Raw genomic sequence first — 23,655 nt, forward strand, 5'->3', positions numbered from 1 at the left:
CGGCCCCGGCCCCGCCGCCGGATCCGGCCGCTCCCTCCGCCCCACCGGGCGCTCCCTTCCTGCGCTCGGGCGGGGCCGCCTCCAGGTTCTGATCCCGGCACCTCCAACCTCATCCCCGCCCCCGCCCCCGGGGCTGGGTCTCACCCGGGCATCCCCTGGGGTAAGGCTCTCCTGGACACCCACCGGGGCACCTGGACAGTCACCGGGGCACCTGGACACCCACCGGGGCACCTGGACATTCACTGGGGCACCTGGACATCCGTCTGGGCATCCCCAGGGGTAGGGCTCACCTGGACACCCACCCGGGCATCCCCCAGAGTAGGGCTCACCTGGACACCCACCGAGGCACCCCCCAGGGTAGGGCTCACCTGGACACCCACCGGGGCACCTGGACACCCACCGAGGCATCCCCCAGGGTAGGGCTCTCCTGGATACTCACTGCAGCATGGGCGAGGGCTCTCCGGGACAGGGCAGGGATGCTCCCGGGCTAGGCTCAGCCGTGACTCGGGGTTGCCCCGTCCGGGGGCTCCGGTAGCCCAGCCCTGCCCGGCAGAGCCTCAGGGCAGCCCCTCAGCCCGGCCCGGACCCAAAGCACACCTGGCCTGCCCTGGGTCACACAGCCACGGGCTCATTTTCCTGCCCCATGGCCGCGGTTTAACTGCGAGCCCCCGCTTAGGGGCAGCGGTGGCTCAGCCGGCTCCTGGATGGATTCAGAACTGAAACTCGGAGTTTGGTGAGGCGAAGCTCAGAAACATCCTCCGAGCCCCTTCTGCCGCTCCGGGATGGGATTTCACCCCTGAACCCATGGATTCAGTGAGGCAAAGCTCAGACACACCCTGCAGTCCCTGTGCAGACCCGGTTTAAACATCCTCACCCACCGCTGCACAGCCCCGGGGCTGCTCCTGCTCCTGCTCCCCGACCCCGCGATCCTTTGGATCCACGCATTTAAAAAGAATACACGCAAAGATCTCAAAGAAACAGAGGGGAAAAATTCCCGACGATGCATTCAAAATACATTCATAAAGTCATCCTTTGTGTTCTGCAGGAAGCACTGACACCTTCCTCCTGCCACACACTCCTTTCCACGTGTGGGATTTTCTTTCTACAATTACTTGTCCCTTCATCACAATTAATTGTGTCCCTTCATCACAAGCCTATCTCACACCTGTACAATACCTGGGAACGAACAGAGGATGAATGAAAATTAAGATCTCAGCTGTAATTTTTGTTGTCTGAGAGTTGTAATTATTTCCTTATCACACACGGATTCATATTAATTAGCCTTTGAGTAGGGCTTAATGAGTCACACAGTCAAGACACGATATAAGCAAATAAATTTTTTGCCTGACATTAGAATTTAATGGATAACAAAGCTCTATTCGCACTAGGAAGAGTTTTTCTTAGGAGAAACTAATCTTACTTTCGTGCTTTGTACAACTTTGTGGCCCCATCTACTGGTTGGTTTTAACGTGAATGCAGGAGAAAACCACATTTTTTGGTGTACCTGCAAGTATCTCTATGAAAAATAAGTTATCAAAGAACTCTTAGGCAAACTGATCGTGTACCATGAATGTAGGATTTATTTTCTTACTCAGCCTGTAGTAAATGGGTGGAATCCATCATGCAGCCCAGTGAGGCTCCCTTTGAGACTAATGTGTTCTAATGAACACATCTCAATTTTCCACACTTCTGTTATCCTGTTATTTGGCTAAAAGCAGACACCAGTTGTCAAAACGGGAGTCTGTTTATTTATTCTTGTTCACAGAATTTTGAAAGATATCCTCTAAACTTAGGTGTTTAATTCATTTGCTCTTTAACACTGGAACTGTAATGAGTTATTTAAATTATCCCTTGTTAAACCTGCAATGTGAGTCAGATCTTGTTTCAAAGAGCATATTTTATTGAGCTAATCAGTGGAAAAAATTCCAGTGAAGCATTTTTTTCATTGGAATTTACTGGTTAAAGTTACTCACTGAAATCAGCTTTTGGTATAGATCTGTGAACCCCTGGTGGGCTTCAGGTTCTGCTGGAAACAAAACCTCTCTGGCTCTTCATCCTTGTCAGGACTGCAATCCTCAGAATTCATGAGCTGGTGGTCAAAGAGTCCCAGGAGAGCCCTTGTGCACTCCCTGCAATTTTACTGTTATTGAAAAGATACTGTTACATTTAATGATTACTATTAATGGACATTTTTTTGCCTCTTGCAAGCACATAGAATGTGTTATAAGAAGAAAGAAGGAAGAGGTTAAATAACTTCTCTTTGCAAAATGTTTTGAAACAGAAGTGTTGAGTGGCATAGCTTGTCTGTGTCAGCTCAGCTAACATGTATTATACCAACACAAGCAGTATTGTCAATGTGATTTCATTTGTACCAGAGATTTTGATGATGTTATGTCAATAACAAATAAAAAATCCCAAATGGCTATAGCTATGCAGAGATTCTTTTTAAAATGTATTTTCGCTGGCTTTACATTTCAGAGTTATAGCTCATTAATTAACTTTTTAAAAATCACACTTTTACCTTATTTAGGTTTCAGTCCTATTTTCAAAGAATCACATGCACACACAGACGACAGTGAGTGAAATACTTAAACACCTGTCATTCATAAACTGATTTATGCTATTGACATGTACCTGCTTTTATTTGTTATATGAAAACTAAAAAACATTGTGATGATTTTTTTGGCTTAGTTTAAAAATGAGAGATTCTTAAAAGGTCCTTATTCATCAGACATTAAGTGAGGAGATGCAAAGTATTCTCCTCCATCTCCCAAGGGCTGTATTTACTCTCATTGCCTTCACCAGAAGCCCATTTTAGTGTGACTCTTCCTTGTTTTCCAGTACAAGGGATGCACTTGTTGGATTCTCACTGTGGCTCATTAGACCAGATGCTGGTTACTGCCTGTGCTGGGAGCTTTACTTGAACAAACAGCTCCAGGGTTAAATCAAATCCCTTCTGCATCATCTCCATTAGCTCACTGCCTTCAGATAACAGCAAACCTCATCAGGAGCTATTTGGGCAAATTAAATAATGTTTGAGATCCAGTCACACTAAGAATACAGAGCTGAACCCAAATATGTATTTAAGTAATTACTATTTCATTAAAAAAAAAAAAAAAAAAAGCATGTCCTAGTGCTGTTATGTCAGCAGCAGATTTAATTTTCCTGTGTAGAAAAGGAACAAATCTGGCAGTGTCAGAGGGAGGTGGAGGCCTGCAGAGGGCAAGCTTGGTCAAGGAATCTCCTCATTTTTCATGCAGCAGCTGCTTGAAGTGAAGGGTGGCTTAGGAAAATTCCCTCTCAGCCATATTGGTTTTTCTCTTTTAAACACTGAGCTTCAGATACAGCTCGTTAGCATTGCAATGCTCTGCTGCAATTTGAAATAATTAAACAATAAATCTCAGTAAATGCAATGCCAAGCTCTCAAAAGGTAGGAGAGGGTCAGGGAGGTGGCATTTTTGGGGATGACAGTCAGGTTTTCTCACACCTGACTCTGCTGCATTTCCTGGATCACAAGCAGCTCTCACTGCCTGGGACCGTCAGGTGAAGTTGGACAAATCTGTATTTCTCTCCCTCCCAAAACACTGAGAAATTAAAATGATTTTTTTTCTTTAATAATACACTACAGGAGTCTCAGCTAATTTGAAACTAAAACCACTTCTACCTTGTTTTACATCAGGCTGAGGCTAGAATCTTGTAGAAAAAATATTTTACATCTATTCAGGCATTTATTTTTCTGGTTTTTGTTTGGTTGTTGTTGGGCGGTTGTGTTTGTTTGGGGTTGTGGTTTTTTGTTGGTTTTTTTCTTTTTTTTTTTTTTGGTTGCTGTTTTTGGTTTGGTTTTTGTTGTTCAGTTGGTTTTGGGGTGTTTGTTGTTTTTTTTTAAGATATTATACATTACCTCCCTCTGGGATTTTACCATCACCATGTGGTATTAATCCAAAAACTTTCCCCTCTTTCAGGAAACAACTCTCCTTTTCCCCTGGATCAAAGCTGGAGATAAATATTGTGTTGTATATTCAGGAAACTTACCTAAGCCTTTCTGAAGTTCACCTTCTCAGGGACAAAGATGCATCATCTGAGCTTCTTTCCAGAGGTGCATTTTCCTCTAATGGATTCTAGATTTATAGAGAAATTATGAAATTATTATTATACTGCAGAATATGGTGAGTCATGACTTAAGTTTTCTGTAGTAGGGTAAATATTAAATATATCCTCAGATTGACTCTCACAGAAAAACTCACAAAGACTCCCTTAATCTTAAATGATAGGAATTGTAGATAGTTTTCTCATTAATAGGATGCAACTGCTCTATATACATATATATATACACACTGCTGCATATAAATTAGGTATGAACTTGATAATTCAGATTTAAAGCAAACTAACATATGAGAAGTTGGGAACTTTTCTGTCATCAAAGGAAAATGGCAAACAAGTGGTTCTCATTTAAGCTAAAATTAAAGAATATATGAATTAGCCAAACTTCTCTTTGCTTTAGAGCCTACCTGAATTTTATTTTGTGGGAGGTCCTTTGGGAATTTGGACAGTTGTAAAACACACTTGCTCAATTAAATCAGAAATGCTTTTTGAGTTACAAGGCACTGGTGCACAGCAGGACACTGAGATTACACATGGTACACATTGCTATGTGCTACAAGTTTAGTTTTGTTTTCAAATTATTTAAGTTAATGATAAAAATTTCTTATATCTCACTCTGTGGTGCATTAAAAATTTCTCTGCCTTCAATCTTGAAAAAACTTAATTTGTGCACTTTATAAAAGTAAAAAATTACTTGATAAATGACGAGGTCTTCAGATTGATGTTTTCATCTCTAAGTGTGCTGAAATGCAATAAAACTAAAAATAATTTTGTCTGTTGTACCAAAACAAAACAAATCAGCCAATCTCCAAATCCTTATGTCTTGAATGTGTGGTATAAGAACCTGAGCTACAGGAATTACCAAGCACCGAACTTGACTCGAGCTGATATTTTGAGTACCAGGAACAATCTTGATTATTTGGGCACCATTGCAATTATCAGTGTGGAAATCAATCCTGGAAGGAACTCCCAGGCTCAATCTCTGCCCATGAGCAGCAGGTATGGCCTTTACCAGGGGAGTTCATTTTCCTTTTTGTGACACCCCCACTGCCACCTGAAGTGCAAAACATCTCTGAGGAAGGGCTCAGTTCAGCACTGCTGCTTCTCCCTTCCTTAGTGCTTAGAGAGAAACAATAACTAAACACAGAGCCTTTAAAAATACACATAGAGAAAAGAACTTGTGGGCACTGCATCCAAATTAAATAATTTGGGCAATATTTGATTGCCCACAAATAGCTGTGCTGGAACAAACATTCAAAAGCTTCATGGAGTGGCAGGAACTCGTCACCCACAGAGCCCTGGTTCCAATCCCAGCCATGCAGGGCTCCCAGGGCTCCCTCCTAATGAACCAGGAGTCTCAGCTGAGCTCTCTGCTGGACTTTAATTACACCATTATTAATTCATGGGGGGAAAAAAATTGACAGATGTTGCAGGTTGGTTGTAGCAAAAGGCAGAAAAAAAATCTCAGGAGTGATTAAACAAGTGAGTGGTGGAGGTTCAGCTGCTTTTCAGTGTTCATGGTACCAGTTACTCTTACACTGCAAGGGGACTTGTCAGTATAAAAATAACAAATTGCAACAGGTTTGGTTCTGGTTTTTAAAAAAGCTTCTAAATATGTCTTCTTAATTTTGCTCGGGTCGTTTTGCTCCTCTTTCCTCTAAAAATAAAACTACAAATATTTTAGGTTGCTAGTTTAGGAAAAATTGTGTGATGCCAAGGTAAACAATGGAGCTAGTTGGTTACTCAGCAACTATTGTTACACTGAGCATCTCTCATGAGGAAAACCACTAATTTTCATCTCTTATAAGGGATAACAAATGTCATAATTTTACTCATAACTTCAATTGCCTGACAAAACAGTTTTGAAACAAGTTTTAATAAAATAAATGCATTACAGCAAACACAGGCAGGGCCCAAAAAGATGCCAAGGTCAGGATTTTAAGAAAAACAAGAAGAAACTCGTGCCAGGATTCTGAGCTCTCCATCAATTACTCTGTTCCATGGGAGTCTTTCTCTAAGGTCTCAGTGAGTCTCATCCATCGTGGTGACATGGAGAGTGTCTGGTGAACTGAGGAGAGAGGCTTTCAGCACACTGTGAGGTCATTTGGATTCAGGTTCTGTCTGCTGGGGTGCTTTTCTGCTTGAGAAAAAAAAAAAAGTTACAGGGTTTGTATGCTTTGTGGGTTTTTTTTTGTTTGGTTTTTATTTTGTTGTTGTTGGTTGGTTGGTTGTTTTTGTTTTTTTTTTTTTCCCTTAAACTAACATACATATGCAATTTATGGCTCCATCCTCTTCAGAAATCCATTTTGTGTTTTGGCCATGTGTTAGTTCCATATAAATATGAGGTGGTGTTGGGATTTCTCTAATGTTTTTGTTTTTCTTTAACAAAACAACAGTTTAAACTATGCTTCTCATCCAAGTGTATCCAAATATTATTAAAGACAAAAAAATCATTGGGTTTCAATTTGAGCATGCAGAACCAGGTAACACTGACAATTTCAGAAACAGAATTTTGGACAGTTTTGATTTGGACAAGTCAGTATTTGCCCATCAAGAATATTGTTTTGGAAAAAATATCCCATCACCTGCAGGTTTTATTACACATTAATTACCTCTCAGCTAGGAAGTGAAAAACCCAACCCAAAATCTCTCTCCACTACTGGAGTCAGTTATGGGGACCTGCCAAAAGACTCCACTTGAAAGGCACTACCAGGATGTAGAGAAGCTGCTGCAGCTTGTTTAATGGAAAGAATCAGATGTGTATCTGCCAGTTAATAGAATAAACAAATAAATGCAGATTTTAATGCTGTAACTCAGTGAAAGCTGAAGAACTTCTTTCCCTGTTTCTAAGGGAGACAAATGTTCACCTGGATTCTTAATCTGGACACAGAAACAAAAGCTGCTTGTGGTTGGACTGAACCTTCTAAGTACAAAGGATTCAGATTTCTTTAACTTGCACCATAGCTGTGTGTGGTCAGTGCAGGTGGCTCTGGCAGTTGTTAATCTGGGGCTCACAGATGTGGCCTAAATGGAGATTTGTGTCACCTCTATGCCACCCTGAGCCTCCAGTTTGTGGAGCAGAGGAACACTCACCTTTCTCAGGGAGTTCCTTTGCACTGCAGGTTTATAGAAACTGCTGGATGGTGACTTGTCACAGAGCCTGAGCTCACTGAAATTACCTTCGGTAAGGAGAGAAATTGCAGGAGGTACATTCTGGTTACTGCTCTGAAACTTTGGGTCAAAAATCTCTGAATCTCTGTTCAGAACAGCTGTAAACCTCAGAACACACTCCCTGCTTTGGCTGCACCTCCACACTGATGTTTTTGGCAAACAGTGCAGTACATTTTACCCAGGGAGCTGGAGCAGTGGCATTTGCAAGACCATGCAGCTAAAAGTAATTTAATGCTGTGTGAAACACTTAGCATTAGGTCTAAAAGGCACAGTTCATGTGCTGCAGGAATCCCACTGCTATTTCCAAAAGCAGAGGATGGTTTGGGATGCACTGTGCATACTCATCTAAGAGACAGCACAAATCCTGTAGACAAACTGGAAATTTCTGCTTGTCTGTACTTCATCTTTCACCACAGCTGTCTCTGGGTAATGATGCAGTAATGTCAGCAGTGGAGGGTTTTTTTACTTAAATATTTAATACAGAAGAGTATCAAAATTATTTGCTGATTTGCTTTTTCCACCATGATCAATATGTCAGAGGTCTTCCCATACTCAACCATCACTCCAAATTTGCTGCTGCTTGCTATTACAGTCACTCCTGGAAACAGGCAGTTCTTCCATCATTTCTATAATTCAGTACACTCATTTTTCCTTGCAATGACACTCATTTATATGCATTCCCTACTTCTGATCTTATGAGCAGAAAGACTCCCACATGGTACACACAGCTCTGCTCCACAAGAAATGCAGAGTTGAACTGTACTTTTGGCCTCTCAGCTGAAGAGAATCACACAAAGCCTTGGCTTTGCACTAATGCTTTCTAAGCACCACTGCTGAATTTTGGTAGGGATTTCACATCCAGTGGGTAAGGGAAGATGGCTGGGGCTCTCCCTGCATGTTTGGTTCCTTACAAAGCCCAAAGCCAGGAGCTATCCCTGGTTTGGTGCAGGTTGTTCTCATCACTAAGGCCAGCCCTGGGCTCCCACTGACACTCTTGACAAATCACTGTTTTCTGGCAGCCCTACTTTAAGGAGCCTTTGAGATCCAGCAATAAGTAACTCAACTATAAATTGCCACACTTCTCTCAAATTGAGATTTTGTGTCAGAAAATGCTCCTGAATAGTCGAAGTAGATATCAATACCTGTCATGGGTCAAATGGGAAGAAGGGGAGAAGATGAGAATGAAGCAAATGCTATCAAGTGTAACAGGAAGCAAATAACTTTTTAGCTCATGGTGAGATGTCATTTGACAAGACAGCATCCTGCAGGAGAGAAGCATGAAACTTGTTTCCTGATGCACTGCATGCATGCTCACACACTCACCTTCCCCAGATACCTGTCCTCTTGTATTCTGCAGAATTTGCCCCAAAGCATTTCTCTCATTTCACAGAAGGCCCACCATTCTTTCCTTATTTGATTTAATATTTCCTTGCCTTGTTTCTCAGTTACTTTTGGCCTCTAGAATCTTTGCCAGGCCCATTCACTTATTCCTGGAACTATGTTCACAATAAAGATTTCTGCTGTAATGAACTGAAACACAGAGCCACCAAAAAGGCACTGACACCATTGGTTTTTTTTGACCAGTTGCTCACAGAGCATCTACAGCCAGGCTTTGCATCAGTGCTGTGGAAATGCTGATTCTGCAGAATGTCTGCAGGGCAGACCTTTCCAGACTGCCATACCTGCACACAACTGCCCCCCAGACAGCTGCACCTGGACGGATCACAGAGCAGACCATCACCCCTGAAGAGCTCAAACCTTGCCATGCACTCACTTGGAACACACTGTGCTGCTCTGAGCAATTATAAATGACAGCACTGATCAATTTTAGCTCCTTAGATTTTCCCCACTGCTACAATAATGAATGCTTTACACTCCTTAATCCACTTGCCTTTCAATCCCACACTGAAGTTCTGAAGCAACAATAGGAAGATTAAATGTTGGAGCTGTTAATTTCTCCAAAGTCCCTCTTCTGATGCCTATTTCCAGAGAATTCATGCTTGAAACATGCTCTCAGCTGTGGCTTGACCAGAGACTGGAAAATTTTGCTTCCATGCCTGCCCACAAAGCCTTTTGTCATGACTGAACTGAATTTCTTGGCCCCTAATTTCCATCTGCCTTGAGGAGCAGTAAGAAACTGGTGCTCTGCTGTTACTGTGAATAGAAACAGAGGATTCTCACTGGAAATATGGAGATTTATGCCTCCTTCCATAGAATTCTAAAAGCACATAGAAATTACATGAGGGTTCTGAGGGTGCCTCCTTTGTGTGCAGCCACTGTGTTTTTAATTCTGCACTCCATGCATTGAGCCTTTCTCTCTTAAGCATTGTGTGGGAAGCCTGAGCATTGTTGAGATTTGAACTTTGTTAGCTACCTATAAACCCTTATTTTTATCTAGATAGAAGGAATTTGGCCAAAGTTACACAGGAGACCTGTTGTAAATTAGGGAATTGAGCCTAAGCCTCTTATATCTTAGAGGAGCAGCCTGACTGCTGCTTTCAGAGGAGCTTCAGTACATTACACCAGCTAAGTGTCTGGCTCAATCACTGTTCTGTGGATTACCAGAGGGCAGATTAACTGGAGTCTATTGAATTTTTAAAACATAAAATAAATACCTCCTATAAGCTCTCAACAGGTTTCTCCTAGCAAGGTTTTGAGGAATTTCCACCTTCCTAATTTTACATGTGTATAAATGCACAGAAATTGATAGTACATGAACCTACCTAGTAGTAGAGCAGAGCCTCATAACATTATTTATGGCTAATGAAAGGCAATGTCATTCCTGACATCCCAGATAAATCATGTTTTCCATTGCTATACACAAATGGACGAGAATATACTTAGCATTTAGTCTGCTAGGCAAGAATAACCTCAGCCCTTTCAAATTGGAATTCTCTAACCACCCATGAACGATAACACATTGTGCATTTACCATCAATTTTCTGACTTTGTGGGGAATGGGGACTGAAAGCAGGGCAGACAGAGCATTTCATGCAGTGCCTTGTTACTTACAATTTCTTTACTGTGAGTCTGTGCCTACCCCTCAGCTGAACCAAATCCCTTTCAGCTACAGCTGATAATGCAACACCCACAGCTCAAGGTCAGTACCTGGAAATTGGTGCTTGCTTTTAACTGGACTCACTTGAATGGTATTAAGCTTCAAGTGCTGCTTAGTCTTAGCTTGGCTTTGCTTCAGGTTAACAATGCACCTCTTGTGAATGGGGCACTTGACCCTCCTTGTTCCTGTTGCTCAAATCACTTGCAGAAAATGTGCAATATTGTTAGCAGACTTTTGAATACAGGTGTGTTTACCTGCACACCAGCTGGTTTACTGGTGTTTTACACCAGTTCTAGGTTTTGAAGTAACTCCTGTGGCACTGGAATACAGATATAATAATGGAAATTAATTCTTCTGCAACAGCCTGGAACAGCAGTGCAATGGTGAGGGGTGCCATGGCATAGATGCAGCTCACAGCACACTGGTGGTGCTGAGACTGTTCCACAGAAGACAAAAAAAAAGGGAATTTTTCCATTGCTCTTTTAATCCTTTTATTTCTGATGCCTAAAGGTGAGTCCAGTGGAGCATAGCTAATTAATGACACCTCTGATCTTTACCCACTGTGTGCCTGCTGGAGCCCTCACACCAAAGGGAAGCTGCTGCAATCCCAACACCTGCACACCTGTGTGAGGGAATTCCTCCCAAAGCCTCTCTGCTCAACACACACCAAGACCTTTATGTCTGCACGTATGTAAAGCTATATTTAAAACCCCAGCTCAGCTGCAAAGAGCCAAACCCTTTGAGGAAACAATAATGACCTTTGCTGGTGCATAGTTTGCTTTGCCCAAGGATGTTTAACTTGATTTAGTCAGTCAGTTTGGACAACTCACTTTGCCAAGTCCTTTGTAATTACCCTTGTCCTTATGAATATGGTTAATGTTTAGTTATCAGTTGAGGCAATCTTTATTCTCCTGCAATGTTTTTTTTCAGTTCTTTCTATATTTTTAATGACTGGTTGTAAACAAAAATTCCACAGAATATTTTATATTTTTAACCAGAAAATCTTAGTGCTTAGCCAGTTTCCTTTTTAAAAAGAAACTTATTAAGGGTTTCATTTTGATTAGGAGCATCATCCAACAAACCTCTATAAATAGTCATTCAGTATACTCTGTACATTCCCAAATAAAAATGTTTTGCTTCATGTGTGCTTTATCTAATGTAAAATGTATTTTTTCTAGTCAATACACATTTCTGTAGCTGCACCTCTTAGGAGTTACATTTCACATATTCACAAGTTCCTGCTTTGAGGATTAAGGAGTCTTTGGGCTATCCTCAGGAATCACAGCTTTTCCTCAGGGTGAGGCATCACATGAAATTGTGGGATATCCATGAGCTTGGTAAAGTGGAAAACTTCATCTTCTCAGCATTACCAATGATTTTCCAAATATTTCTCTACATTCCTGACATCAAGGTGAGAACAACAGCCCCTGACTGCTGAGGAATATTTTTGGTTGATTGGCAAAACATCAGCAAATACAATCCTGTTGTGCAGCATCTTCTCTTCTTTCAATGCACCAGGACTACCTCAAATATAGACATATCCAACTTCTAATCAGAAATGGTATTTTATGTCCCAAAATTACTTACTAGGACTCTGGTAAATCAGAGATAATGCAGTGCAGATTATAAATTATAAACCAGGATGCAGGAGCCAGGACTCTTGGGATCTTCCTTTAAAGCTGCCTTGCAGTGGTCTCAGGGAAAATAGAAAAAATAATCACTCACTTCTATGATGCAATTTACTCATCTGAAAAAAATGAGATAACTTCATTTATCTACATCACAGACACTGTGTGATCCCTCAATAATTCTTGTGAAACTACACCGTGATCTCTTGGCAAGAAACGTTCTGATGGAGCCCAAATCTCAAAAATTGCTTTCAAATCAGGGAGTGAAAAACGTGCACTGGACAGACATGGATGGTGCTGGAGTTATTGTCTCTGTGATGCCTCTCTTAGTGTTTCATCTCCTTTATTACCCATTTCAGGGCCTATTTTGATGAATTAGCATTGCCTAATACTTTTTTTCCCCCCTCCAAAATTTTAAAATGTCCTCCTTAGCCCTGCTCCCTTTTCAATTTTTTTTCCCCCATCACAAACTGCTCATTAATTGCCTCGGCAGTGAGTAAAGTGTGAGTGCTTTTAGAAGGTGTTTTCTGGCTCACTGGCCACCAGCTGATGCCCTTCAGCTGGGAGGGAGCAGCAGCTTCACTCACACCATCCCTCAGCTGCTGCAGGGCTGGAGGGGAGCCAGGATGGAGCATTCCCTGCCCAGGCCACTGCCAGGAAATTTTATTCATGGGGATTCCCACTGGCCATGAAATTCCAGTACTCAGATAACTGTGATATCACACACTGAGGAAAATAATCAGCTTTTGAAGCAGCCCAGTGTGGAGCTGGAAGATTTGTGGTTGGTCCAGGTACACCTCCAGGGCTGCCAGAAAGGATGGGGCAGGCTTTAGGTGAGGACAAGAAAATGAAGGATTACTGCTGTAAAATATAAAAACATGGACAACCACCTCTCTCTTTTTCTGTAGCATGCTAGAGAACTAACTAGGATAATCTCAGAAGTTTAACACCATACTTGAGTGTTGAACTATGGCCTCCTAAATACAGAAAAAAGGTCCTGTTATATCCTTGGCTGCTTTCCTTAAATCTCCTCTTTTGTTCCAGAGGGCACTAAGAAGTTACCTTCAGCATGTCATTTAATCATATCAAAATTTTCTGAGTTTAGGCATATCATTTAGTCATTTAGATTCTTAAATGGAAAAAAAAATGAACTTAAATTCTTAAATGAAAAAAACTAACCCTAAAACTTGTTTGTTCTCTTGCTTTATCCATATCCCTATGTAAGGACTGCATGGTAAATGAACAAAAACATAACAGAAGCATCAGAAGGAGCTAAAATTCTTTTAGATTGATCTAACACTGCATTTGTTTAGAACTTCCTGATGCTTTCCAGCTGCTGCTGCTGACTAGCAGGTCTGTTCCAGGAAGGCACAAACCTGCTGTGCAAAAGCAAGTGCATGGTTACAGTGCCATGTCCTTTCACAGATTCCTGATGGAAGTCAAATCTAGTGGAAGATTTACTTACTGTGCACAGCAGGATACTATTCAGGGATAGAAATTCCTGGGATTTCTTGCATGTTTCAAATAAATGGCAGATTGATGCATTTTGATTAATGTACATTTAGGAAAGAAATAATCTCCACGTATTTCAGCTGTGTGAGCAATGAAAGAACATGTGAAGACACCATTTACTCTTCCTCAGAATCCTGGCAAGAACTTCAGGCTCCCTTTTCCTTTTTCCATGTCCCACAGGGTCAGTGCACCCTGCAGTCCTCACACAGCTCCTTCCACAGGCAGCAGCTCCTCTTTCAGCACTGCTCCTTGCTGAAGCTGTAATGTTGGCCCTTTTATTCTGATTTTTAGTTATATCTGTCTTTTTTAATTTTAATAATAAGTATGTATTTGGCCCGTGGTGCAGTACTTTCTGCCTGCTTTCAGTCCTTTTTAATGCCTTCAATGTGCTGTGGAAATAATGATGATTTTAGCCAGGGGATTTTAGGGAATAAAAAAATAATCGAAGGTTATCAAATGCTCAACACTTCCCTTTAAATGCTGCTTGAAATCAGAGAATTTACTTTTATTTCCAAACAAATTTCCATCTAGCAAAGCTTCTATTTATGAATAGGGAAATGCTGGAATTGAAAGCAGTGGTTCATTTTTTCCTGCTCTGGGTGCTTTAGCAGGGGGTTGGATTAGAGGTCCCTTCCAACCCCAACCATTCTGAGACTGAAATGGATCCTGTTCCACCAGAGACATGAAAAGGCTTCAATTCAGAGCCAAAACCAACTGTTGGAAAACAAGGAGTCTCCAATGAGTCCAGGTGGAGTTGTGCCCATATCTGGGGCCAGCTGGGCTGTGGAATTGGGAATTGGGAATGGGCACCACGCTGCACTCCCAGCCTGTGCTGGCACTTCTGCCAAACCAGGCTCAGATGCAGCTTTTGGGACCCGAGTTGGCATCTTCACACAGAGCTCTGCACCCTGTGGGTGTGGAGCAGAGCAGCTCAGGGAGCTCTGATGCCTCTGGAAGCACCCCCAGACAGGTACCTGCATCTTTCTCTTGGATCCAGAGAGCTGATTTGGTGAAGAAACAGCTGAAATAACAAAAAAAAAACCCCAGAAAACATCTGTGGCACTGGACCTGGATTCCAGGTTTTCTATAGTGGTTAGTGAGGCTCAAAGCAACACGTGCAGCCCATTACCCCTCACTTGCTAAGGGCAACTGGATTTGCTCACCTGGTGGGGAATTTATGTCCAGATCAGGTCCTTTCAGACATCAGTCACTGAACCACCCTGCATTTCCTCTGCAATGTTTGCTTTGTGTTGGTTACCTGCTTTTCTTATTACTTGTTACAGGGTCACAGAGTGTGGGGGCAGGAGGATGGAGGGAGAATCCTACAAGGAAAAGGAGCTGGAGACTGCATCGACTCCACCACGTTTTCCCTGGGGCACAGCAAGGGATCTTCTATTTCTGACTTCCACCTCCTGATGCAGACTGAAAAAACAAACTGAGAGAGGTTAGTTGTGGAACTTAGTGCAGTAATGAATCCTAAAGTGAGGAAAATTATATCAGGATCCCTAAAAAATAGAACTGAAGATGAAAGAGGCAGCAGAAAGACTTAAGAGACCAGACTGGCAAAAATCCACTCATAGAAGACACATTTAAACTGCATAAAAGTAAGCAGCAGCTCTTCCAACTCTAGCCTAGAGACAGACCACAGGGACAGACACTTGTTTTCCCATTGGCATAAGAAAATTAATATTGCTTCTGCCTTACCTCTTCTTTTAATTCTGCTGAAGAGTACTGACAGGGCAAATTCAGTTTTACTAGAGAAACGAAGAATGTACCAACAGAGTTAATACAGAAAGGTGATGAAAGATCAAACTCGTTCACATTTTAAATTTATTTTAAGCGTACTTGAATCACACATAGAATTTTTATCTAATTTACAACATCCCACAAACACAAAGAAAACCTTCCTAAAAAATTTCTGGACGATTGCAGAGAAGAAAGGATATACCCAAGCAGCTGGGCAGCAGGAGAAGAATGTCAGACACATCTCCTGGTTTTGTAACAAAGAGCAGAAACATCAGATTTCATTTCAGACCTCCTTGTTTCAATCAACTCTGCTTTTCCTCTGTGCACATGCTTCCTCTGGGGGCTTTTCTGCTAAGACTCTGCACCAGCAGCTTGGGTTTAAGCCTGCATCAAGCTGGTTTTTACAGTAGTAAACACACTGGGAAGATACAAAGACACAGTGTGTTTCTTGCTGCCCTGCTTATCAGTCACAGCCAACAATTTATAGCTGCACTTGACAAAAGAAATTAAACTAGTACATGTTCTAAATAGTGCAGGAGTGAAGTGATTCTGTTCTAAGGTTTTGGCACAAAACTTGATCGTGTGTCAGGTAAGATGAAAAATTACTACATCTCAATTTTCTGAAAAAGTTTTAAATGACTTACTGAGAATTCAGCCTTCAGTCTCAGAAAACTCAAAACTGCTATGTTAAATTATCCACATGAAACAGGATATGCTGAATTACTTTTATATTAGAACAGAAGCTCTGTTATTGATGGGGCTACAGGCCCTCAGGCTGATCCTTTTACTTACTAATTTTTTACTTTTTAGAAAATTTTAATTGCTTTTACTAATTTCTTTTCCATAAGCAGTGTGTTTTGTGTTGCTGGAGAGAAGATTTAGCCACATTTCTACAAACCTCCCTTCCCACAGATCATCAGCACAGTTGATTCTAAATTGTCACAGGCATTTCTTCCACAGATAAAACCAGAGTGGAAGGCAGGGTTAATGATATTGCCTTAAGCCACAGGATTTCTCTTTTCAATAGCACTGCAGTCGTCTTGGGCTATTAAATCCTCCTTACAGCTGCTCTCATAGTGGCTCTTTGGGCAGTGATGCTGGAGATGCTTTGCTGGAGCCCTGGCAGCTGTGCATGTTTGCAGGCAGAGCTGGCTCCTCAACCTCTGCTTCAGCTTCTTGATGGGGTGGGATGTGAATCACTATTAGCCAGACAATGTGCATATATCCCTCATTAACTCTTCTTCTAATTGTGATAAATCCTCTTTAAATTAGCTTTAAAATGCCAGTGCTGTAAACATTCCCTGTTCCTGTTTTGTCTCGTGGGAGGATGATGTTTTTCCAGCGCCAGGAATTACTATTTAATTACTTCACTGTTTAACCAAGATTAAAATGAAGACTTGTAGGGATCATGTGCACACAAATATTATTATAAACAGATCCCTTTCCAGAAATACTCTATAAAATTTGCAGAGCAGCACTGTGTCAACAGCCACAGCAGAATCATGGAGGGAAATCTTTTGTGCTGCTGCATGTAAGGAAGGTGTAGTGGCTTGAATATTTTGTTATTTAAGCAAAAGGATTATAAGTCCAAGCAGCAGCAGTACCAAGCAAGTAATAAAATTACTCCTTGGGGAGGGCTCAATGTACATTCTGTAATAGGCTGAAAATTAGGCACAACTCCTTAAGAAGTCTGCTTGGAACTAAAGCCAAATTTAAATTCTGAAGTTAATTTAATAATGTGGAATACACCTTAAGATTGCTGATTGAAGCTCCCTCAACTCATTTGGTTTAGGCCTTTTTTAGTATCTAAAGTTGGCATTTTCCCTTGTGCACGTTTCTTTATCTCTTTATTGCATTCAGTTCAATATTTTATTCATGTTTCAAATGTAATACATTTATATATCCCAACCTCCCTGGGTGATGGCAGATAAAACAAAAGCTGCACACAACACAAAGTCTGCTTTGGAGCTGCCAGGCACAGCCTCCTATTGCTGCAAGCAGCAGCAGCCCTGTCACCAGCTGATCCCTTTGATGAGGAAGGCTGGAGGTTTTTTGGGGTTTTTTTTGGGAAGAGCTGTTCTGCAGCATCCCTCTAAACTGCCTGAGCAGAATGTACAGCAGGAGAACAGAGACAGATCCAGCCACGTTATCCTGAGCCAAATTCAAGAACTGTCATTTGGAATTTGTGGTGCCTTCCTGACCTTTTGAAAGTGTTCCCCAAGCAGCTGCAGGAGGATTTAACAGATCCAAGAAATGTCCAGTCAGCACAGGACCTCTGCTGCCTCTCAGGGGCTGGGGATTCTCCTGCTGCATCCATGAGCATGCCACAAAAAAACTCTCCCAAAATTCTTTAAAGAAGGGACACTTTTGAGAAAGTGAAGATGTTCTTCATGGCCTATCCATTTTCTGTATGGCTCATAATGTCCCAGCTACAACAGACTGGCCACTCTCCAGTGCTTCATTAAAATGGGTCTCTGTGCTTCATTAACATCTGTCAGACACAGTTTATTCCTTTTTTCTTTCATCCTGCCTCTGGAGAGCACCATGTGAGACACGGAGTACTCTGCTTTATTTTCATGGGGTGCATGTGCTTCTAGCTTTTTTTTTGTCCATTGCTCTGTATTCAGTGAGGAAAAGATATTCAGAGATGCCTGGTGGGTTCAGCAGGGAGGATGGGAAGGTCTGTGGGAATCATTTACTCCCAGTACTTTGCTTTGCAGCCTCAGACCAGCAGCCAAGAAAGTTTTGGTGCCTCCTGCACCAAAGAGGGGACACTGCACCACAGAGGGATTTGTGCCAGGAGGACAAATCCACTCAGGTCACATCCTCAGGCCCAGGAGCTCAGGATGTTTTGTAAGTCGTAGCAATGTCTTGCAGCAGTAAAACGAAATATTTTTATGTGTCCTGGGAAAACCTGAGTATATTGACATGACATTGTAAAGGTAAGTAGCACAGCAGTGCAAAGCCAACTTCAGGTAGAGAACTGGACCCTGCCTACACCAATATTCCTCATTTAAACAGCAGCTTTTGTTTGTTTCAAACACTACTGACAATGGACTTTGGCTCATCTGTGAAAAAAATGGGAGTGAGGTAAGACAAGATTTTGCCTAATATTGGATGCTCACTCATATAGCAAGGGCCAAACACCCTTCCAAAACAAACCAGGCAGCAGCTGCATTTATTAAGAGCCTAATTTGCCAGACACTGAAATTTATATTTTACTTGTATAATGTTAAGTACTGCTTTTATGTAGCATCACCATGTGACAAACTGATGAATGTCAGACGTTCTGCAAACAAGAAATTGCTGTCACAGCCACAAGAACATGTGAATTCCTTTAGCTACACTGGAAATAGCAGCCTTGTGTCCAGGACATAACCCTGTCTTGACTGAGGAGTGAAAAGAGAAGAGCCTTAGAATCGGGGAGCAAGGTTGGAAGGAAATGGATACAATTAATTGGGCACTGAGCAGGATAAAATAAATGCCTGGAAAGATGCATTGTCCACACATGGCTGTGTGAGATCCACTGCTGGCTGGGAAAGGCAGCTCTGCCTGGACTTTAGGAAGTGTGTGCTCCCTCTAAAGAAAGCCACTGCAAGCTCTGGTGGATCTTGCCACAAAGAAAAAAAAATTAAAAAAATAAAAAAAATTAAAAAGCACCTAACCATGATTGATTTTTATCTTTCCTTGACTAAGGGCTGTGACAGACCCAAGTAGCCTTTCTTTTTTCCCATTACCATCTCAAATCCCAAGAAGGCCAGACACCTGCACAATTGGTGTGGGTGGTGGGCTCTGTACCAGAACTGCTTCCCTGTATAAACCAGGGTGAAATGATCCTGCAGTATTTCAGACTATGACCTTTCAAGTAGACAGACCCAATGATTTTCAGTCAATGCTCCCTCTGCTTGATTTAGAAGCCCATTCAGAATGTGTAAAAAGGCCAGTTCATTGTGGCAACTCATTATTCCACTGTGCTGCTACATCCTGATAGATAACAAATGTGACCTTTGCTACAGAAATAGGTTGTTGTGGGCAGTAAAAGTTCACTTTGAGTGACACCATGAATGCTAACTCTCCTGCAGACAAAGATGGCATGGGGGCAGAATTTGCAATCAATGCCCACTGAAAACCTGGGTGAGAAAACCTCTGCTGTCTTCCTATCCAACAGCCAGGACTGAGCACAGGAGCCTTAGCCCTTAGTTTAGTGTCCTGTAAGCCCAGAAAAAACCCACAAGTTACTTTATTTTTGTTTGATGAGGTGAGGATCAGCTGAAATTAAAACAAACAAACAAACAAACAAACAAACAAACAAACACAGTGAGCTCATTCTTAGATCTAGAAATCCCCTGGCCAATTTCTTGGAGTCAACATTGAAATTGTGTCCTCAGAATTCTGGCTGCAGCTGATGATGGTGAGCATTTAAAAGTGGAAATACAACTCCATGGGAAGTTCAGCCATGAAAACAATGTGCCAATAGTTTCTAAGGAATGCACTAATTATGGCAATGTTCAGTGGTTTCCTATTCAGAAAATTAGTTCCAGGCATAAAGATTTGATTTGTGCTATTCTTCATCACATCAATTTTATTATAATATTATCTGACTTGGTATAATGAGATATTATTTATTCTCAGGACTTTTTTTTTCAACTAGGCACTTAAACAAAAGTTTTTCCATTTCACGAAGTTTCATAGAAGAGACAATAACACTATCAATGCCTATCAAAGTCCAGAGCATATAAGCTCACAAAAAAATTCTTCTTTGTTCCTCATTTCCCTATGAAATCCAGGTACTTCTGTTCCCTGCCTTCTAAGAGAAAACAAACAAATCCCCTGATGAGGCCATGGGTGAAGTGTGACCATAAATTCACCTGCAAGAACTGATGTGCCAGAGAAGACTGTCCAGCTGAACAACACACTGGACAAAAAAAACAGTATACAAACTCATCAACAAATTAAACATTTTCCCCAAGAGGAAGGTCTCTGGCATTCTAGAAATCATTACTGGTGTTTGCTCTTTAAGGCTTGTGTGGTTACTTGAAAATATTTTTGGCTGCAATTCCACTTCATATTGAGCTGGTATTTTCATTGATGGACATCAATGGTCTCTCTCTTCTTAGCCCAGCTCTAGAGATGATCAAATTATGGTCTCATTACATCATTTAGGCAACTTTTTATTTTTGATTGAATAATCCATAGCTTTGTGAACAGCTGAAACAGTGAAGTTTGGTTTCTAGGATTGTGTGCCTTGAAGTTTGGCTCTTGTTTGGGTGCTCCAAGGGTTAATGGGGATGGTACTCCTGTGGCAGCATTGGTTTGGTGGGAAGCAAGTCCCGTTGAAAGGCTGAAGTACTGAATCCCCAAAATTACTTAAAAACGACATCCTTAATAACCACAAGACTCAGTTATCCTTCCTGACACAGTGTCAGGTTGCTCATTAAGCCCTGGTCATTACAGTAACCCTGCTGCCTTGCTATAGTACTGCTAAAAAGAACTATTAACTTGGCTTCCTCCCACACCAGCTCGTTCCAGGGAAGTTCCTTCTGTTACATTTCTTGTTGTGAACAATCCCTTTTAATCTGCTCACTTGGATCTGCTCTAAAGCCAGTATTTTTGGGGAAGAAAAAAAAAAAAAAGATGAGAAGATGGAATTTTTAGCACTTACACTTCCCTTGCTGACATCCAGATGCGCTGTGTGAATAGACCCACAGAGCTCTGGGCAGGATTTTCAGAGGTGTAAGAGTGATTTAGGAACTCAGATCTCCTCAATGCTCAATGGGTCTCTGTTCCTATCAGACCCCTGCAAACCCAGCTTTACTCACTGCCCTGGCACACTTGCCCAAACTCCCCTTGGAAGCAAGAGTTACATTAATTGTGTAGGTTAATACAGCAGAAAGACAGGTACTGTGAGCTTGGAGCCTGATTACAAGAGGAATCTTTATTCCAAAATACTATTTTTATAATTTAACACCAAATTAAGTAAGAAGGTGCATAATCCTTTGCTTTGTTGGAACCAGAGGAATGCAAACTTGAGAAATGATCAGAGGGGTAAAATATCCTATTTGAAATACCACCTCTCTAGCAGGAACCACACTGCATCTAGCTTGGGCCATGTCTCACCATTCGAATTCCAAACCTCCTTTATTTACTTCAGAGAGCTCATCAAATCCCAGAATTTCTACATTGCAAAACACTTCTACACACCTATAAATCTATGTTGAAACAAAAATACAAGAAAAACACCCAAATGTCCTGGAAATAAAAGAAATTGGGTATGAAAATTGCTGTTTGGTATATCATTTAACACTTTTGTTGTCTTGCATTTTTTATATTGTTTCATGGCAGGCTGGGAGCAGTGATTCATTACATGAAATCAGAACATTACAGGTTCAATCCAGAAGCATTTGTCTTGCTGACAGGGAAGGATCCTTCAGGTCACTGAGCCACTTCCCTGAAACTGCAGGAAACTGCATCAAACACATAAGCTGGAAATATCCTCAGCAGCTTAACTCCATTCAGCTCTGGAGCACCGTATTTATCAAACCCTGGCTATCCCACAATGAAAGAAAATCTGTCAGAGGTAAAGAAAAGCCTCAAAAGTTAATCTGTGCTGCAAATCTATGTTATAAAACACAGAAGTATTGACAATGCACCAGGTCCTGGCACTGGCACAGATTTCGTGGGGTTCCACAGAAACAAATATTCAAATCAGAAATGTTTGGTTAGTAGAAAACCCTGAACTTAAGGGCAAGACATTCATATCCATATGTGTTGTCTTCTCTGCAGGGTCATTTAAAAAAATTAAAATCCTTTGCAGCCCCAAGCTTCAGTGACTTCAGTGCTGCTGAGTACAGCCTTGTTGCTGTGTAACACACGATGAACTTGAAAATGTTGCTTCATGTCTCTGTGAGTGACACCTGATCATGTCCATGTAATCTCCAGTGAAGGAAAAGCCACCCACACCTTTCAGGAGTCCACAACTGTTACATGACTGATTTTGAGATGCTGGTGATGAGAATGAGATGTTGAGATGATGCTTAAAGTTTAAAGTAGTTCAACTTTAAACTTTAAGCATCATCTCAACGTCAAGAATTTGTTGAGAGTCCTTCAAGGAAGAGCAGATGGCCTGGCAGAGAAACACTGCTTACCTGAAAGTGCCCTCTTAAGCTCTAAGAGCATCAGCTGCACTTCACTGGTCCAGAAGATGTCCTTGTACAAAACTCATATCCAATTCTATTTGTACAAGTCTCTTTCCTGAACTGTGTTCTTCTATTTCTTGGTCAAGTGAAAAAACAAACCTAACAGAATTTGTGAAATGAGCAAAGGAAAGCACTCATCTGGATCTATTGTCTCATCAACAATAAAACTGATTTATGTACCCAGCTCCAAAGACTCTTTTGAAGAAGGTATGTAAATATAAAGAGAATTATATCCTATAGCCAGCTTTCAGAGAAATCTGTGCAAGGGTGAGTGTAATCAAAATAAATTGTTATTCATTTGAGCTATTTGGAGTTCTCCGAAGCTTTGCACAGCTTTTTGCAAAGGCAGAGAGAAAACTTTGATTTGATTTGATTTGATTTGATTTGATTTGGATGACCATGATCTGACACAGGTGAGTGTTGGTAAAACCACCTCTGGAAACAGGACAGGGCAGAAGACCCTCTCTAACCTCAATGAACCCCTCCCAGACCTCATCCAGAACATTCAGTAATTCTCCTGTGATGTGATGTTTGTTCACTGCAGTCTCTAAGTGTTTCTAATACTCTAAAGAATCGTGAAGCATTTGCTGTGATTTTAGAGACTGTTATCATTTACTACTATCATAACTACTCAGACTCTGGTGAGTAAATAGAATTCCTGGCTGACCAGTAGAAAGACCCAAGGTGTTACCTGGTGTTTCTATGGGCTCATTCACTGAGGGACAGGTGAGAAGAGAAGCAGGAAATCCTGGTTTAGGTGCAGGTGCTCCACACCACCAGACACAGATTTTTTCCCTTCAGAGGCTGCCAAGCAAATGCATGTGTAGAAATAGCTATAAACATATCTGCCACGCATTCTCTTGGGTTGTCTCTCTCTTTTTCTCTCTAAAACTTTAAAAGGAAAAATGCATTTGGAAGTGTGATGTGATTATGAAACATGAATTTCTGATTAGAAGTGTAATTACATTCCCTTTTGATGCCAGCCAATGGTGTTCACACAGGACAGATTATAACATGTGCACTCAGCAACCTTAAACCTCACCAATTTCTCAACTGCAATTTGAAGGTAATAAAGGAAATCCGTGTTTTAATTTTTAATATTTTCAATGCCTGTACTTACAGCCATTATATATTTTGGGAATGAACAGCTGAATCCATCATCCTGTCTCCAATTGAATCTCCAGAGGCATTTTACCTGAACCTTTTTTCTCCCTCCTACACAGACTTGCTCTATTTTCACTTT

General features: G+C 41.4%; 1 long non-coding RNA gene across 2 annotated transcripts; it reads left to right on the forward strand.

Moving 5' to 3' along the window:
* The first annotated feature begins 3,129 nt into the window (after window positions 1–3,129).
* On the forward strand, window positions 3,130–22,345 carry LOC148221559 (uncharacterized). Of its 2 annotated transcripts, none has more exons than XR_015807798.1 (4): window positions 3,130–3,543; window positions 3,963–4,096; window positions 14,754–14,914; window positions 20,004–22,345. It is a non-coding gene; the product is annotated as an uncharacterized LOC148221559 (long non-coding RNA). The 2 variants fall into 2 exon arrangements; XR_015807799.1 differs by having other exon boundaries at window positions 3,130–3,430.
* Window positions 22,346–23,655: the final 1,310 nt, after the last annotated feature.

Source organism: Sturnus vulgaris, chromosome 20 (genome assembly GCF_052056855.1).
Source record: "Sturnus vulgaris isolate bStuVul1 chromosome 20, bStuVul1.hap1, whole genome shotgun sequence".
In the NCBI taxonomy this organism is placed as follows: domain Eukaryota; kingdom Metazoa; phylum Chordata; class Aves; order Passeriformes; family Sturnidae; genus Sturnus; species Sturnus vulgaris.